The 18,313-nt window shown below is 45.2% G+C and overlaps 1 protein-coding gene across 2 annotated transcripts in view; it reads right to left on the bottom strand.

Annotated features, from left to right (window-relative positions):
- Positions 1-18,313, bottom strand: part of TSPAN4 (tetraspanin 4) — an 878,022-nt gene that overhangs the window by 708,411 nt on the left and 151,298 nt on the right. For both annotated transcript variants that reach the window (XM_059722559.1, XM_059722561.1), the window contains exon 3: positions 7,970-8,057. The gene's annotated coding sequence lies outside the window, so the exon portion shown is untranslated. The remainder of the gene's footprint in view (positions 1-7,969; positions 8,058-18,313) is intronic.

The following is an 18,313-nucleotide window of genomic DNA, read 5'->3' as shown; positions in this document are numbered from 1 at the left end:
TTTTATAAGAGAATTTGTGATTTTTTTTATCAGGGAAAACTAGGATCATTCATCCCACTACAATCAGGACAATTTGCTTACATGAGGTGGGCAGGCACTAGAACCCCTTCTCCTTGCCACAGTGCAGGGGGAAGTGCTGACCGCCACTGCTTTCTACTGCTTTGGCACAGGAAGAAGCCCCGAGCTGCCTAATAACACCAAAAGTCCAACTCCATGGGCCAGATCCAGTGGCTCAGCAGGCTGGGTTCAGCCCATGAGCTGTAGGTTGACAACCCTTGGCTTAGCAGATAAGGCATTGCACTGAGTTCCTTCCCCCACTCTGCCCTTATCCTGCTTTGTGAACTTGAGCAAGTCCCTTCATAGTACTGTTCCCCCATCTCTCCTCCACCCCTTGTTATTGTTGCTAAGGTCAGTATATGAGCCTAGCATTATGGGTATCTCAGGCAGGACCTTTAGACATTATTATGCTACAAATAACTAATGCCATCCTTTCTGCATCCTGGAATATGATGTGCACTCAGGGAGTTGGAGTTCCCTCATGGTTATCTCAAGCGTCACACAAGGAGAAAGCAAACCCTCCCTGGCGGGACACTGAACATCCACAGGAAGAACTGAACAAGTGCTAATGCAGGTAGCAAGCAAAGGCAAGGAAGGAGAGAACTCAACCTCACTGAGGGCATTTTTACGTGTGTTGTGGGATGAAGTGCCAGGTGCTTTAATTAGTGAGCCACACTAATTAAAATTGCATCATGTGTAACAGCGTCCTTGGGCTGAAAAAATGGTGGCAAGGCACTTTGAACTAAAGCTCATGGAACATGTTTTATTTCAAAGCACCCCACTGCCATGTAAGACTGAGAACCTGGTTTGCACTTTAAGTGACCCTGCGGCCAGCAGGTATAGGAGAGTAGCATACCCCTTGGAAAGATTAGAGTGCCATGCGAAGAAATCTGGTGTGACATGTGGAAAATACCTGGGTGCCGTGTGGAAGTTACCTGTACGAGTGCCGTGTGTAAGAGTAAGTGTGGTGTGCAGACAGAATATAAAAGGAATTTTTCCCCTCAGAGCTGGTGCGTGCCTGGGGAGTGCCTGAGTATCTGGAGTTCAATTGGTGTGCCTGGGAGGTGGTTGTGAGAGCTCTTGAGTGTGTAGTGAGTCTGGAGCACCTGGGAGGTGGTAAATTAAGGGGATTTCTGGTTGGGAGTGTGCCTGAGACATGGAGCCTGTGAGGCTGAAAAACAAAGGATACTTACTTGAAGCTGAAGTTTCCCACCACTGATACAAAATAGATCAACACTACTAGCATACTGCAGAGAGGGAAACTGTGTGAGGGTCGTTCTGGTTTATCTGTCCCTACCTTTCCCCAGTAGCATGACCCAGCAGTCCCTATAGGTAAATATCACCCCTCTTTCCTTGTGTTTTATGTCTGTATGTACCCACATGTTATATAGTGTTGTAAGTAGTAGGCAACTTAATTGTATGTATGTGATGAGGGACAGGTCATAAATAAAATACTTACCGCAGGGAAAGGGACTGAATGGAGCAGAGATGTGACGAGAGCGGGAGAACGATGCTTCCAGAGCTGCTGCTCCTTTAAGATGGAGAAACCCTGAGAGGGGTGGCGCGGCATGCGGAGAGATGCCTGAGAAGAAAAAAAACTGGAAAGGATGGCTGGGAGCGAAGAATCCCTGGAACCTGACCCAGGTGGAAAAGAGGACTCAACTGGATACCATTACAAAGACAATGGTGAAGTAAGTTCATTAAAAAAAAATACTCTGCAGAAAAAAAGCACGTCAGCCAAAGCTGCGAGAAGGAGGAACAGCAGCTATCCATCAGGTCTGAGTGAAAATTGGCCCTGTTGTTTCTTTTCGTGTATTTTTGAACATTGAGCTGAGCCAATCGGGCTCTAAGGGACTTGAGGAGAGAAAGAGCCTGAGTGACGGCTAATCCCTAACCCTTAAAAAAAAAAACCCCACAAAAACAAACAAACAAACGAGAATGTTCCAAGGGAGTTAATGAGAACAGATCATACCTGGATATAGAGGGAATTCTAAGGAAACTACAGATACGAAAAAGAAAAAATATCCTGGTTGCGTTTGAACTTTTCAGTTACCTTTACCCTAAAAAGTATGTCATCTGAATCTAGATCCAATGAAGTATTCCTAAAGCAAAAATTAAGAGTTGTACGCACCAGTGGGAAATAACCGCGATGTGTCTGACTGTGAACTGTTTATAGATGTAAATAAATAAATAAAAGAAAACCACATAACTCAAATAAGACTTTGATTCAATTGATGACATGATTTGTGAGTATTAGCCAAGAGAGGTACAGGAGAGTTGATAACCCAGATAAATCTGTACATGGATTGCCAGTGTCCGACTGTGGAAAAGAAATTTAAGTAACACTTCCCAACTAATAACATCCAAATTAATCAAGACGTGGCAGGAGAGACAGAATATACTGCAGGAGTCACAAGGCTAGACAATCTGAGAAATAAGGGATAAAATAAGACCTCCAACATAAGCGATACCACCACAATGTATATGTACTATAGTATAGTGTTCTTTTAGGATTAGGTATTTTGATTTTCTAGTAACTGGCTGTCAGATGTTAAATAAACTGTTAGATTCGTTCATCCTTAAACAGCGTGTGTAGTCCCTCATTTAGGAAGGGTCTGGGTGTCTGGTTGATAGATGCCAGATCTTGGGTCCAATCCTCCAGCTCTTCCCTGCCCATCATCCGTGGGGTGGCTAACATTGGATTAAAAGTTAAATTAAATTGATTTTGGCCCCTAACAGCCATTTTCTCAGCGCAGAGGCGTGCTGGGACACTGATACACGTGACGTGGAAGGCTGCCAGAGTGCATCAATTTCTGTGCTCCAACAGACTCGATTAATCAATTCCAGCATGTCAGAGCAGGCTCCACACACGTGTATAGGAGCCCTGAGATCTCAGCAGCACAATTCTTCCCCCTCTCGGGAAAGTGAATGGGGAGACAATCACATTCTGGGGCATTCAGGACTGCATCTAAGAGCAGAATTATGTATTGATCATCTTAAAAGTGATTTACTGAACTAATATCTGTGCCTTTTTTCCTTCCTCCAAACCCGATTTATTCCCCAAATGGAAATGCATTTGGGGTTAATATAAAGCTAAATAAAAGTCCTTTTCAAAAGTCCTTTTCCCTCTAAAGAGTCAAAGCTTTGAATAAACTATGTGAAACAAAAATGCTATTAATCTAACCACTGAGCCTCTATGGAGCTTCTCTGTGCAGTTTTTTAATAACATTTTATAACTACTAAGCAGGCAGGAGCATTCCCTAGGGATAGGTTATCTCCACAACTGTAGGGTTCCCTGCATTGTGCCCTGGAGACAGGTGGCACTAACCACTGTCAGACAGAATACTAGACTGGAAGGACCACATGTTGCCATTCCTACATTTCAAAGTACAAGATCCTTTTGGTGACCCCCCTATGTCCCTGAGCCAACACACAAACTAGACAAGGGGAATAGGTCTCCATTTATGTTTCATTCCCTTGCTTCTTTAACTTGAGAAACTGAGACAGTGTAATCTCCTTCAGTCCCACTAAGAGTGCCCACAACCATTATATTTCTCCCCAGACATAAACGGGACATCAAGGAAGAGGTGATCAGTTATACAGCTATATCTCAGCTGGAATCCGAAGTGAGATTTCTTTGCAGCATGGAGCCAAATGTACTTTCTTCTATTAATTTAGTCCCCTGAGTGATGTACTCAACCTGTTTCATTGCTAAATCCCAGAGAATACCACTGGAATCTGAATATTCAAGCCCTAACTTGACTTCCCTCTGCTCCCTTCCCACAAGGCTAACCACAGCCAGAACTCAAATAATAGCAGAAGATTTACTAGTGCTATTTTATCTAGAATAGAAGAAAGCTAGTGACATTTACCTTGAGTACATTTTTGTCTGTGTTTACTCGCAGGTTCCCAGACCTTGATGCAGCAAAAGGTGCTATTCTGTTGTGCTACAGAGTTACCACTCTGGTGTTATGTATCACTTAGTTAAAAGACATGTCATGGGTGGGCGCTGCAGCAGTTGAGCAATTAGGAGGAAAGGGGGAAAGACATTGCTTTCCTCACGGCCAAGACAAAATTTCACATCTGAAACCCTGAGAAGGTACTATGCACCCACCTTCCTGAAACAAGTGGCTTTTTCAAGGGAGCTTATGCTACAGCACCCTAATCATGCACAGAACAGAGGAGATTAGCCCCATGATGTTTGGAATATTAGTAAAATTGATCCCCATGATGACACCTTGACAAACTGCCCAATACTGAAGGCCAATACAAAATAAACAGGCCAGCTGAATAAGAAAGCCTGACTGCACGAAGCAAAGCGATGCAAGAGAACCACATGCAAGGCATCAGCCAAGTAATACAAAGCTAGGATATTTGTATTTCCTCATTGCCCCAGATCCGTTTACCTTTTCTCAGCCAGCTTGAGGCACTGCTCAAACAAAGGGTTCTTTGGAGACATGATCCAAAAACAGCTTGGGAAACCAACAGTGCAGCACAGCAAATTGTTATAGAAGCAGAACAGGATGAAAAAGCATACTCCACCCACAGCACTTACACAGCCACAGTATCACCATATCCAAGCCTCTCACAGCCTTTAACACATTTATTCTCACAGCACTTCAGAGTAAGGGAAGTGCTATTATCCCCATTCTTCAGATGGGAAGACTGAGGCTAAATGACTTACCCATGCTCACACAGGAAGAGCAGGGAATTGAAGCCAGGTCTCCAACATCCCCTAACCAGTGTGCCACCCTCTTGCTCTGTATACAAACAGCCCAGCTTATACTTTCACGGAGCAGTCATATGACTAGTCCGTAGCATAACTAAGGTGGGGTGATGAGGGCAGCAGCTCAAAGCACCAACATGGTGGGGGTGGAAAATGGCCACACACGCAGCACAGTAGCAGCTGGCAGTCCCTGCTGCCTCCGCACATCACTGCTGCCCTGGGCATCCAGCTACTTTATCACTCCTCTGTGACTACCTGCCACTAGGGCAGGGGAACAATGAAAACTCAAGCACAGAAGAGTAATCCAACACACTCTGGGTCACTGGTAGGACCAGCCACCACTGACACAACTGCTGAAACAGCTCGTGCTGGCCTCTTTAGCACCATACTTTTGCCAGCTGCCAGAGGAAGGAGCTCTGCTCAGAGCATGTACCATTCTGTGTCTATTCCCAGTGGGAAATGATTTCATGCAATATGTGCATGCCTCCTCACAGGGCTAGCAGAGGTAGACCTGACAGCACAGACTGGGCCTGTGCTCTTGGCTCCCATCACCTCCAAGCTCTTGGCTCCAGGGGTGGTTTTTTGTCAAATATGCATCACATGTGATGACAACAGCTTCCCAAAACCTCACCATCCTGGTGCAGAAGGAAACAGGTTCCAAGGGCAGGGCCCCCAGGAGGGCAATTGTTGCACAAAGCTAACCACGAAGCAGTGAAAATGCTGTCTGTACTGGAAGCCACACAGCCACCCAACATCAAAAACCAGCTGAAGGCTTTTAGTCAGGAGGGAGTAGCAAATCAGTAACCAGTATTGATATAGCACATCCCCTCACGCTTCAGCCTGTAAATGATCACAATCTCCATCTATTCTGAGTTTTCTTTAGAGCACTTCTGGACAGCTACCAATTGTGGGCCGTATCCTCAGATGACGGAAGCTGGCATCACTCCACTGAAGCAGATGGACCAGCACTCATTTACACTAAATGAGGAGCTGGTTATTGAAGTGAGAAAACCTCTGCCCCAGGAGACATCTTCTGCAAAAGGATCCTTCTCATTCATACCCTTCTCCTCACTTGCTGGATCACACCCAACCTAACCACAGGATCCACAGTAACCTCCATTTATTCATAATGAATTTTCTGCAGGAAAGGACTTGAATTTGAGAGATTAGACAAGGAGGGAAGAAAAGGAAGCATCCATGACAAGAATCTGTTGTCTCCTGCAAAGGCAAAACCCATGTGCATAACTAGAGGATGTCAAGGGAGGATTCTGTGCATACTAGAGGAGCTCAAAGAGTGCTTGACAGGAAACAAAGCCTGAGCCTCCTTTTCAATGCCTTGTGGATAAAGCAATTACTGTTGTTCAAGATGAAGTCAAAGGAAGCAAGTGCCCAGATAAACAGCTCCCAGTGCCATACACACAACAATAAGCCCCTCCCTCCACCCAAGCCCTCACTCCTGCACACATCACGTTATAACATAAGAGACTGTGAAAGAAAAGGAAATGGTAGTGGTTAAAGAGGTCAGAAATCCCAGTCATGATGATTGGGAAAAAGGGTGAAACACTGCAAGCAGCCATAGCCCAGATCAATATTCCTCATATCCATAACATATTGGCTCTGAGCTCTGTGCATGACCCTGGAACCAGCTTTCAAGCTGGAGAGCTGCACTGCTTTTCCCCCTGTGTGTCTGTTTTAACTACTCATGATTAAAGCAATTACTTTCACTCAATAAGGCCTTTGTGACAGGTATGGCATCATCCTCTGCCACATACTCCACAACTCACTCTCTCCCCACTAGAGATGTCAGCCATTTGCAAAAGCCATCTCCTTTTGCTTCCATAATTCATACATTACTTATGTATTAGCAATACTAGCCAAAGCTAGAAATATGTAGTGCACCTGTGCTTTTATTCAGCATCTTTCCAATTTAGATTTCTTGGCTTAAGGGTGCAAAGCCAAGGGTTCCCTCAATCCCTTCCTACCTAATTTATTGCATTTACTTAGGGAATGCTCAACAGCTTTCTGAACACAGATTCTTTCCATTCTCTTGGCCATGACCCCAAAAAGAAGGTCCAGATATTAGTATCCGAGTCCCATTTAAATTCAGTGGCATTTATCTCCTCTAAAGCATCCATTCTTTTACCTGTGAAGTTCTCCAGTCCTACCTAAAAAAACCCCAAACATTTAGGCAAGCACAGGCTTCTTCTAGCTCTGCCTCTGCCCCTAACACGGGTGCACAAGGTATAATGAGTCATTCGCAAAAGGTGTATTGAGTTCTCCCAGCTGGAATAACATAGGAGATGCAGGTATCTAATTTACTAACTCTGAGAGACACCATTGCAAATAATCATTACACAATATATTTTTTTAAAGTATTAAATGCCATGTTTAGCTGAGCATGTCCTATTGGATTATTGATGGCAGAGAACAAAAATATTTGCAACAAAGCCAATGGAACATTTCCACTGACAACGGAGATTTAAAAGAAAAAAAATCAAGTTTTTTTTTTATTCATTGTGTTGTTAGCTGGGATTGCCAGAAAAAAAGAGAATCTAAAGGGAGTGAGACTGGTATCCAACCCCCTTTGAATCAACTACCTCCCTTAGGCTCCTTTGAATATCTCAGTCTGCAATTTCAAAAGCATTAACTCAAGTATAGGAATGTCAAATGAGAAACCCCTACTGGAACATCTAGGCCCTCCCTACACATCTTGTGTTATTCTCCTCCAATATCTTCCCTAGTGCTTGATCCAATCTATGCTTAAAGCAGTATCATGAGGCATCTGATCACAGTTCTTCCCACCAATGTTCTCTTCTCCTCAAATCAGTTAAAATGCATCTCATGGAGCAAGATAAAGGCATTACTCAGGATGAAAAGTTTCCTGACTGATGCTGGTCTTTGCCAGCAAGAGTGATTAAACTCTCAATCCCCCCCCCGCACCCCACTCTGAAGTGGCCTCAATGCAAAATGTAGCCGTGGTCAGAAAAGAACACAATGTAGGCATTTTAAACATCATGTTGAGCATTGGATCAGTAAACTGAACAATTTTTTTATACAGAAACCAACTGATGGAATTTGTACCCAGTTATTCCATATGGAATAGCCAAGAAGAGGCTGTTTGAACAAAAATGTTTTCCGCTTCGTGAATCCTCGTGGAAGAAAAAGATCCCAAAATTAGAAACTCACTGTGGCTGGAGGTTTCACTGACGGTACAAGGATGGACCAGGATATGGCTTGGATGTCGCACAGCAATAATGGTCCTTCAGTGCTGCCACTGTAAAATAGACAAATACCACATTTATCAGCAAACACAACAGAAGATGATTCAGAAGACACTTCAGGAATAATGGAAGTGAGAGAAATGAAATTGTAATCCAGACCTTCCAGAGCCATAAAGCCCTGCCAAATAATCCCCACCGTTGATCTTTGCCCTGATCCTCATGTCCTTAAAAGTCTTTGAAAAGTATGTTACTAAAACAAAACAACAAGTGTCAAATTAATATGATAAAGTCATGTTGGGTCAAGTGGATGGAAGAAAGGTCTCTTCTTCTAGATTATCAGTCAGGGGGAAGACAGCAGTATTCTCTAGGGAAATCTCAAAGAAAATAAGAAAGCTATCATGGAACTATGGCAATGACAGAAAGGGGTGTGGATTAGAGGGAGGTAACAGGTGTGTACCCCTGAACACAGAAGTCATGCCATAGACTTTTCTCTGCCCTCCTTCCAAAACATGAGTGTCCCCTGTTCCCAGGAAATATTAGATTAAAAAAAAAAAAACCCTCTAGGGAAGCCCAAGTATAAAATGATTTCCCTTCTAGGGGAACAATCAAGGCCAATCACAATAACTGTTTCAAGTTTTCCAAATGACTGCTATTCCAGTCTCTCTAAAGCTAATCACCCTAGTGAGTGCTATCCACTGTGCATGCGGCCTCACCTGCTGTCTGTGATCTGGATGCCAGTGAACTCTCTGAGCTCACCAGCTGGCCAGCACAGGGGCTAACACAAGTTCCTGTTTTCACATTGTTCCCGAGTCCAGGCTGATATTCAGCAGGAGAAAGAAGGAATGACAAAACATCAGCAGTGCTAATCTGTGTTCCAGAGCTGTGTGAAAGCAAGGTCTCCAGCCAGCACCTGCAATACCCAGCTGGTGAGATCAGGGCCCACAGCACACATGGAGTTCCCAGCAGGAGCCCACGCTGCCATGCTGGTGGGATCAGAAAGCTCACTGTGCATGCAGCATGCAACCAAGGGGGGTAGACTACCCTGCCACACACCCCTGGATCTACTCCTGTCATCAGTAAATTAAGCCTGCAAAGTGTGAGTAGGTTTCACAGAGAATATGCACTAATGAAATACAGTCATTCTCTGTACAAAATATGGCAACAGTTGTATAGTGACACTTAACAGCATTTAAGGGTAGGAAAGCTGCACCTGATGTTACAAAAATAATTGCACGTATAATTCACCATTGTTAGAGTTATACCTATGGCAACAGCAATAGGAACTTCATTATAGGCAGGGCTTGGCAAAATTCCCCATTGCTTGTTTCTACATTAAAGTTTCCATCATTGCTATAACAGGTAGTGAATTATACACCTGGCCAAGAACACTACCAGTGTACATGCCTGCCCTAGCATTTGGAGCTGCAGCAGGATTTAAGTTAAATGCAAGCATTCAGCTTCACTATAATCTGCTCAAGGTCAAAATGCCTATAAAAATACCACAGCAACTTCACTGGCCACAAGCGGTTAAAATTGTGATATACCATCTTGTTTAACAGACAGCTGTTTTGCAAACCACTGAGGCTGGTTTAAGCAGAAGTGAACCCACACTTGCAACTAGTGGCTCCAAGTGCCGAAATCCAATAATTTCCAGATGGTCTAGAAACCAACACAACGGAAAGCAGGCAGTGCTCAGATCCTCCTTATGTGAAGGAGTGCTTCTGTCTGACATTTTACTGGCACATAAATCAACTTGGCCCAGAGGAGAATCAGTAATACTTTCCACACAGGCTGCTTTATTTTAGTTTTGAAACTGAGAATTAGCACAGTTGATAAAGTGTTTCCTGAGAAGATAGAGCTGTCTGACAAGTTTTAGGAAAATTTAAAAGAAAAAAAAATATATCCTAAAATGACAAAAACCAGGAGCAGCATCACCTTTTAAGGCAGAAGGCAGCTGAACACCAAGTCTAAGCTTTAAGCCTGCATGAGTCATAACGGCAGAGTGCCTTGCTGTAAAAACAAACTAAATGACAGCAAGAAGGAGTTCAAGGCCTTTATAATGAGGGCTAAGAAAAAAATTCCTTCTTTTTACAACATTTTAGGTATCTAGAGGAGGACTTTGTCCCTGTGAAGGGCAGCTTTAAATGAACACAGACAAAGTTGGATGCGCTGTCAAGGCTCAGCAGTAAAGCTTGCACCTCTCTCTGTATCTTCCTTCTTGCACCCCCTTCCGGAGGGGCAGTTACTGCAACTCTCAGTGCTGTGAACTGAAAAGGAACTACAGTGTGGGTAGGTACAGCCATTGCAGAGGCACAGTAATCAGGGAAGGATTAGGTACCCAGTTACATACCCTGGGTTCCTGGTAAATGGGATCTCTACCCACAGAACAAGGACAGTGTCATCGGAGTCCTATATGCAGTAATGTCTTCCTCCTTGCTTTTATTTATTTTTAAATGGGAGTGCCAGGGCCACCTTAATTCTGCCCCCACTTTTTCAAAAGCAACAAACCCAGGATGGATCTTTCTCAGGACAAGGTGGAGGCATTGTTCTCTATGCAAAAGAGCAGTACACGTGCTTGGAGGCCGACGTTGGCTCCAAAAATGGACAGCTTGAAACCCTTGGGGTCAAGTTGCGGGGGGGCGGGGAAGGTGAAGCTAGACCTAACTGTAGGTGTATACAACAGACCACCAAACCAGGGGGAAGAACTCAATCTGGAGTTCACCTAATAATTGACTCAGGCCACACGTACACATGACATGGTCATCATGGATGATTTTAATTATCCAGACATCTTCTGAGAGGAACACTTGGCCAAGTTGGATCAGTTGCAATCCTTCCTGACCTGTGTTGAGGAGCTCTTCCTGACTCAGGAGGTTCATGGGCCATCCAGAGGTGATGCTCTGCTAGACTTGGTCCTGACCAAAGGAGATGACCTGGTGACCAACTTAAATATAGAGGGAAGTCTGGGGGACAGCGACCATGATACCATCATGTTCGCTGTCCGACGTCAAGCAGACAAATCGGATAGCAGGATTGAAGTCTTGAACTTGAAAAATGCAAATTTCAACAAGCTTAAGTCACTAGTACAGCAAGTGGTACAGGAGCAGGGACTGAAGGCAAAAGGTGTGCACAAAGAGTGGTGTTCCTTAAGGACACAATCCTTGAAGCACAAAGGAAGTCCCTTCCCATGCGGAGAAAAGGTAACAGAAGGGCTGGGAAGGCCTCTTGACTAAACAGGGAAATCATGGTCCTCTTAAGAAAGAGGCTTATAAACAATGGAACCTTGGGGCAGGCCCCAAGGAGGACTATTCCACGATGGCACACATTTGCAGGGAACAGATAAGGTACGCTAAAGTGACAACCAAATTTAGATTAGCAACGGGAATCAAGGACAACAAGAAGTCCTTCTTTAGAACCATAGGGAACAGGAGAAAAACAAATGGGAGTGTGGACCCACTGCTCAGCAACTCAGGAGAGCTGGTTACTGGCACTCAGGAAAAAGCTGAACTCCTGAATGACTACTTCACCTTGGTCTTTCACCGGACCAAGGGGAAAACCATGCCAGGTACAGTACAGGATAAGCACGGTAGGAATAATCGCTGTCCTACTATTGCTATAGAATTGGTGTATGACCAATTTAAAAAAGTAGACATATACAAGTCAGCGGGACCAGATGATCTTCATCCAAGAGTGCTGAAGGACCTAGCCGAAGTCATTGTGGAACCCCTGGCTCTTCCACAACTCGTGGAGCTCTGGAGAAGTCCCTGAGGACTAGAAGAGGACCAGTGTTGTGCCCATCTACAAGAAGGACAGGAGGGAGAACCCAGGTAAATATAGGCCAGTCAGCCTAATTTTCATCCTAGGAAAAATCCTAGAAAAGTTCATCAAGCAGTCTATCTGCAATAAGTTTGCAGAAGGTAAGATTCTGAATGACAGCCAGCATGGCTTCATCATGGGTAGGTCTTGTCTTATCAACCTCATCTTCTTCTATGACCAGGTAACTCACCACCTGGACACGAGAGAGCAGGTTGACATTGTATACCTAGACTTCCAAAAGGTCTTTGATCTAATATCCCATGATGTCCTCATGAGAAAATTGGAAGATTGTGGGCTTAACTCCAAGACAGTCAGGTAGGGAGAAACTGGCTGCAGGATAGGACCCAGAGTCACAGTGAATGGATCTGTGTCATCCTGGCAAGAAGTGGGCAGTGGTATCCCGCAGGGGTCGGTGCTCGGTCTAGTACTTTTCAACACCTTTATTAACAATTTGGATGTAGGGGTGAAGAGCTCATTGGCCAACTTCATAGACAACACCAAGTTATGGGGAAGCGTGGTCATGCTTGAAGATAGGCTACAGTTACAGGCGGACCTAGACAGGCTAGCAAGTTGGGCGGATCGGAATCTGATGAATTTTAACGTTGAGAAATGCACAGTGCTCCACCTCGGGACGAGCAACCCCCAATGCACCTACTGGCTTGGTAGCACCAAACTGACAATCACCACAAATGAAAGGGACCTGGGGGTAATAACAGACCACAGTATGAATGCTGGCAGTGCGATGCTGTAACCAGTAGGGAAAATAATACTCTGGCATGCATCAATCAATGCATCTCCAGCAAAACGAAGGAGGTGATTCATCCGCTCTACTCAGCACTGGTGAGACCACAGCTAGAGTACTGTGTCCAGTTCTGGGCACCACACTTCAACAAGGACATGAACAAGCTTGAGAAAGTCCAAAGAAGAGCCACCCATATGATCAGAGTCTTAAAAGGCAAGCCATACGAGGAAAGGCTGAGGGATGTTGGACTCTTCAGCCTGAGGAAAAGAAGGCTGAGAGGGGACCTGGTAACAGCTTACCACTACACTAGGGGAGTACATCAAGAGCTTGGTGAGCAACTGTTCACCAGGGCACCCAAGGGAAAAGCCAAGAGTAATGACCACAAACTTCTGGAAGATTGATTCAGGCTCAACATTAGGAAAAACTTCTTCAGAGTCAGGGTGTCCAGACTGTGAAAGAAGCTCCCTCCAGAGGTGGTACAATCACCTACCCTGGGAATCTTCAAGAGGATGCTGCCAGACAGTCACCTTGCTGGGGTCACCTGACCCCCAGTTATGTTTCCTGCTTGGTGCAGAGGGCCGGACCCAATGATCTTCTGAGGTCCTTTCTGGCCTTACAATCTATGAATCTATGAATTAGCTCATGAACACACTGCACCCAATTCTTTCTTCAGAAGAGTGTAAATTAGTATTGATGCTACTGTATTGAACTCTTGCAAGTGAATGAGCAGGCCAACCCTACTGCACATCTTTTAAGACTGGTGAGGGGGATGGGACAGCAAAGGGTGCACAGTGCAGTGTAAAAGACAAAGAAAAAATCCTGGGACAGTGAAGGAATATGGGTCTACTCCTCCCTTTCCTTCAGTAAAGTGGCTTCTGCATCTCCCTGTGGATCTCACACTAGGGCTGTGCAAAACAGCACCATTTTGTTTTGACTTAGGTTTTGCTGTTTCGAAGGGACAGTGTTTCGTTTCATCATTTCATTTAGTTTCATCAAAACTGTTTTGCTGTTTCAATGCATTTTGACGTTTCACCCATAGGCTATCATAGGGAATCATGAAAATGCCTATAACTTTGTCATTTCTTGCCTGATTCAGATGCAAATTGCAGTGGTGGTAGCCCCTTCAAGGGCATGAAACCTGCCAAGTTTCAGAGAGATAGATGCAGGGGTTTCTTGGAAACTGCACCCCAAGGTGCTGATATGCAGAACTCGTGTCACTTGCTGGCAGCGGCAGCCTCCTGTCATCCCACATGCAGATCTGGGGGCCCACACCCCTGGGAGGGCTGTGGAATTGTGCCGGACTCCTCCCAGGAATGCAGGCCCCCGAATCTGTGCTTGGGATGACAGGAGGCTACCGCTGCCGCTTGGGACCGGCACTGGGCGCAGCCTGCACCCCATGCCAGGAAGACTAGTACCGCCGCTGGCCCCAGGCAGCAGCAGCAGCCTCCTGTCATCCCATATGCAGATCTGGGGGCCCGTGTCCCCAGGAGGAGTCCAGCAGCACTGGGAGGGCAAGTTGAGCTCCATGGGGCTGGTGGAGCTGCTTGGAGCACAGCCCGGGCTCTCCCTGCCTCCCACTGCCAGGCTGCACTCTGAGCAGCTCTGCCAGCCCCACGGAGCTGAGCCTGGCAGTGGGAGAGCCAGTGGCAGAGCTGCTTGGAGTGCAGCCCTGGCCAGTGGCTCTCCCCTGCCTCCCACCACCAGGCTCATCTCCATGGGGCTGGCAGAGCCGCTCACAGCTCAGCCTGGCAGTGGAAGGCAGGGAGAGCCAGGGCTGCGCTCCATCTCCTGTTGCCGGGCTGAGCTCTGTGGGGCTGGTGGAGCCGCTCAGAGCGCAGCCCTGGCTCTCCCCCACCTCCTGCCACCGGATGGCTTTGAAACTCTAAACGGTTTGAAACATTTCAAGTGCCCTCATTTCATTTTGAAGCTTTTTTGAAGCCTTTTGTTTCATTTCAATTTCACTGTTTCAAGCTTGAAATGTGTTGAAACAGCTTCGAAAGAAACACTTGTCGAAATTTCACACAGCCCTACTTCACACTCATGCTGGAAGGGACATCTCAAGGACATGGGTGGTGCAATGGGGGCCCCCCTAATAGACCTGTAAAGAATGGAGTATGTTGTCATAGGACACAGGCTTGGTGGGGGAAGTCTGCAAGACCCACTTGCATTCATCCAGCCTGCTGATGTCACCAGCCTGCTCTCTAAGAACACCTTCTGGTAGCTAGAGCAACCCAAAGGTTAAAAAAACCATCAAGGACTTAAAAAAAAATAAACTGACAGGGACATTAGAGTACACCTCCAGAACCTCAGCAGTCCCAGTTTTCAGATACTTATGGGCATCCTACACATATAACACATTTTATATCACACCTTCCTGTCTCCACAATCTCTCTCAGAGCCAAAGGCTCCCCACAACACACCCTAAGTATCTCAGAGTTGTTACTACAAAAGACTGGTGCTGGAAATGAGTCCCAAAAGAAAGTTCACAACAACAATTTCCAAACCACATCAGCATCTCTCCATACCCTATACAGTGATATCATTGCAAACCAGAATTCTTTCTCCAGCTGCACTGAGGCTTCACCTTCTGTGCACTGCTTAGGATCATAGAAAATTAGGGTTGGAAGGGACCTCAGGAAGTCATCTAGTCCACTGGTTCTCAACCTTTCAATACCAAGATCCATTTGTAAACATCAATGGCTAGTCCCAACCAAGTGCCCCTCACTCCTGACCTACTGCCCCCCACCCACAGGCCCCATCCCCCCACCTCCTCTTGCAGGCTGGAGCTCTGCCAGCCTGCAAAGGAAAAGGCAGGGTTTCTTATGTTTTTCTACTGTAAAGGAGAATCCATTTTTAAAGTTTGTTGATCCATTTTTAAAGTTTGTTCACAACCCTTTCATATATTCTTCCAACCTACTTTTGGGTTGCGACCCATGGGTTGAGAAATGTTGTTCTGGTCCAACCCCCTGCTCAAAGCAGGACCATCTCCAACTAGATCATTGTTGAGCCGGGCATTAAAAACCTCCAAGGATGGAGAGTCCACAACCTCTCTGGGTAACCTGTTTCAGAGTTTTACTACCCTCCTAGTGAGAAAGTTTTTCCTAATATCCAACTTAACAACAAGGAGCAGTAGACTCAAGTTGCAGCAAGGGAGGTTTGTCTGTCACCACTGAGAACAGTCTAGCTCCATCTTCTTTGGAACCCTCCTTCAGGTACTTAAAGACTGCTATCGACTCCCCTCTCAGCCTCCTCTTCTGGGCTAAGTATAATAGTCCGAGGCTGAATCGGGTCAGTCTTGACCCAAATCAGTTAAGTCTGATACTACATTCAACCAGGTTTATCTTAAACTGGTTTCAGCGATTTTGAGTTGAACTTCTATTCTGTTATAGTTTTAAACCAGTTTCTGATTACTAGACCAGGTTTATGTGCAACTTCTGTCCCTGGCCCTGCAGACTAAATAAACTCAGTTTCCTCAGCCTCTCCTCAGAAATCATGTGCCCCAGCCCCCGAACCATTTTTGTTGCCCTGTGCTGCACTCTCTCCAACTTGTCCACATGCTTTCTATTGTGGGGGGCCCAAAACAGGACACAGTACTCCAGATGTGGCCTCACCAATGCATGAGAGAGGGAAATTATCACTTCCCTCAATCTGCTGGCAACGCTCATACTAATGCAGCCCAGTATGCTGTTAGGCTTTTTCACAAAAAGGGCACAGTGTTGACTCATATTCAGCTTATTGTCTACTATAACCCCCAGGTCCTTTTCTGCAGAGCTACTGCTTAGCCAGTTGGTCCCAAGCCTTAGCAGTGCACGGGAATTCTTCTGTCCTAAGTGCAGGACTTTGCACTTGCCCTTGTTGAACCTCATTAGATTTCTTTTAGCCCAATCCTTACTCTGAACAAGCTCACACACTAAGTTGTTCACAGTAATTAAAGTCCACCTCAGTCTCGTACATAAAGCTGTTTATAAAACATCAACAAACAATAAAAAGACTGAATTATCCCTAACAAGAGTGGTCTCCTAGTACATACCAAGGATGGTATTCAAAATCATGGCTGGATGCAAGAATTGAAAAAGAGTGGAAATCAACAGACCAAAATTTGTGTACTGGAAATTAGGCCTAATCAGGGAACATACAAGGTGCCAATGAACTATTCAGGCCATAGTCTTTTTGATGGAGGGAGGGAAGATGTCTTAATTTGGTGATCCAGCCAGGAAGAAAAAAAAATTGACAATGATGCCAGGAAAAGAGATGGACTAAGGGGAACAAGCTTCAACATCATGGCTCCCAACCCCAACATCTTCAGCTAGATTCAAACCACTACCCAGAATGGGAGGACTCTTTTCCTGTTCTCCCTCTTCCCTCCTGTGTCCTTTTCTTTCCTTCCCTTATTTCTTCTCTTTTCCTCTCTGTCTTTTTGTCTTCTGTTTAGTCTAAGCTTAGCCAGCTAAGACTGCAACTTTTACATAACTGCCCATGACCAGAAAGGCAGCTAAAAGAAACATCTCAAATGCTCTAAAATCGAAGCCGGTACAAGTTAGCCAACTCTCAAGAGTGGCTCTCTCTCTAGCAGTGAGCTTGCCGGCAAGAGACAGCAGCAAACTAAAGCTGCATTTTCTATCTTTTCTGTTCTTCTCTCTCACTTGCTCTCACTGTGTCTTATTTTGTCTTTAACAGAATCAAATCCTGCTGTAAAATTTCCAGCCCATCTCAATTAACTCATGTCTTCTCCTCAGAAAGAATAGTTATTACCAACTTTAATGCCTTTCAAAAGACTGTCAAACAAAATACTTTTTTTTCCTTTTAAAAACCTCTGTCCCTAAAGGGAATAAGAGATATTGTTAAAAATGAAAGACTTACTTAATACTTTATATTTTAAATGTTTCATAAGGGTTTTTTTCCTCCTTTTTCTGTAACTTAATAAAAGATTTTTCAGGTGACTTGGCAGAGACAAGCTGTGGTCTCTGTACTTGAGACCCTGAACCTTCTTTATCAGTTGATTGTTGTTCAGAAGGGGTAAATTTACCCAGTCTTCTCAGCCAGATCCAGATCACAGGGCTCCTCACAGGCCAAATGTGGACATGGCAGCAAAGTGGCAAACAGCATCAGGGAGCCACAGGTGTTAATATGGCCATCACTCACCCCCCGCCACTGACATGCATCTCCCAATGGAGCTCTGTATCCTGGATTTTAGCAGTGGACCCTGCCCTCACTCAGACTCCTCCCCCCTTCCCCTCCTCCCCAAATTCCTGACCCCTCTAGGAGCCCCATAGACCACAGGTCATATGTTTGACACCCCTGCTGTAGAATAACAGGGTCATGTTGACACCTTTGACGCTTTGGCCCCACTTATTCCAAACAAAATTGATAGATGCATATATATTAGGAGATGGAAGGGACCAGATGAGATCATAGGGCCCAGCCCCCCTGCACTTGGGCAGGAAAAACTACTGGGATCAGATGACCCCAGCAAGTTGCGCATCAAGTCATTTTTTAAAGATCTCCAGGGTAGGTGACTATACTGGGGAATCTGTTCCAGACCCTAGGCACTCAAATCATAAAAGAATTTTTCCTTATGTCCGATCTGAAGCAAACTTCAAGCAGTTTGTGTCCATTGTTTCTCGTATTCCCCTGTGGTGCAGTACTTATTCCTGAGGTGGCAGCCTGTCTATGGTAAGAACCTTGATTTCAATAATTGTTCTTAAACCTCTTGCTAAAGCCTGTAAGCCATTTTGGGACCATTTTCTGTGA

This window comes from Alligator mississippiensis, chromosome 2 (assembly GCF_030867095.1).
Source record: "Alligator mississippiensis isolate rAllMis1 chromosome 2, rAllMis1, whole genome shotgun sequence".
NCBI lineage: Eukaryota > Metazoa > Chordata > Crocodylia > Alligatoridae > Alligator > Alligator mississippiensis.
This window is presented reverse-complemented; position numbering and strand designations above follow the sequence as displayed.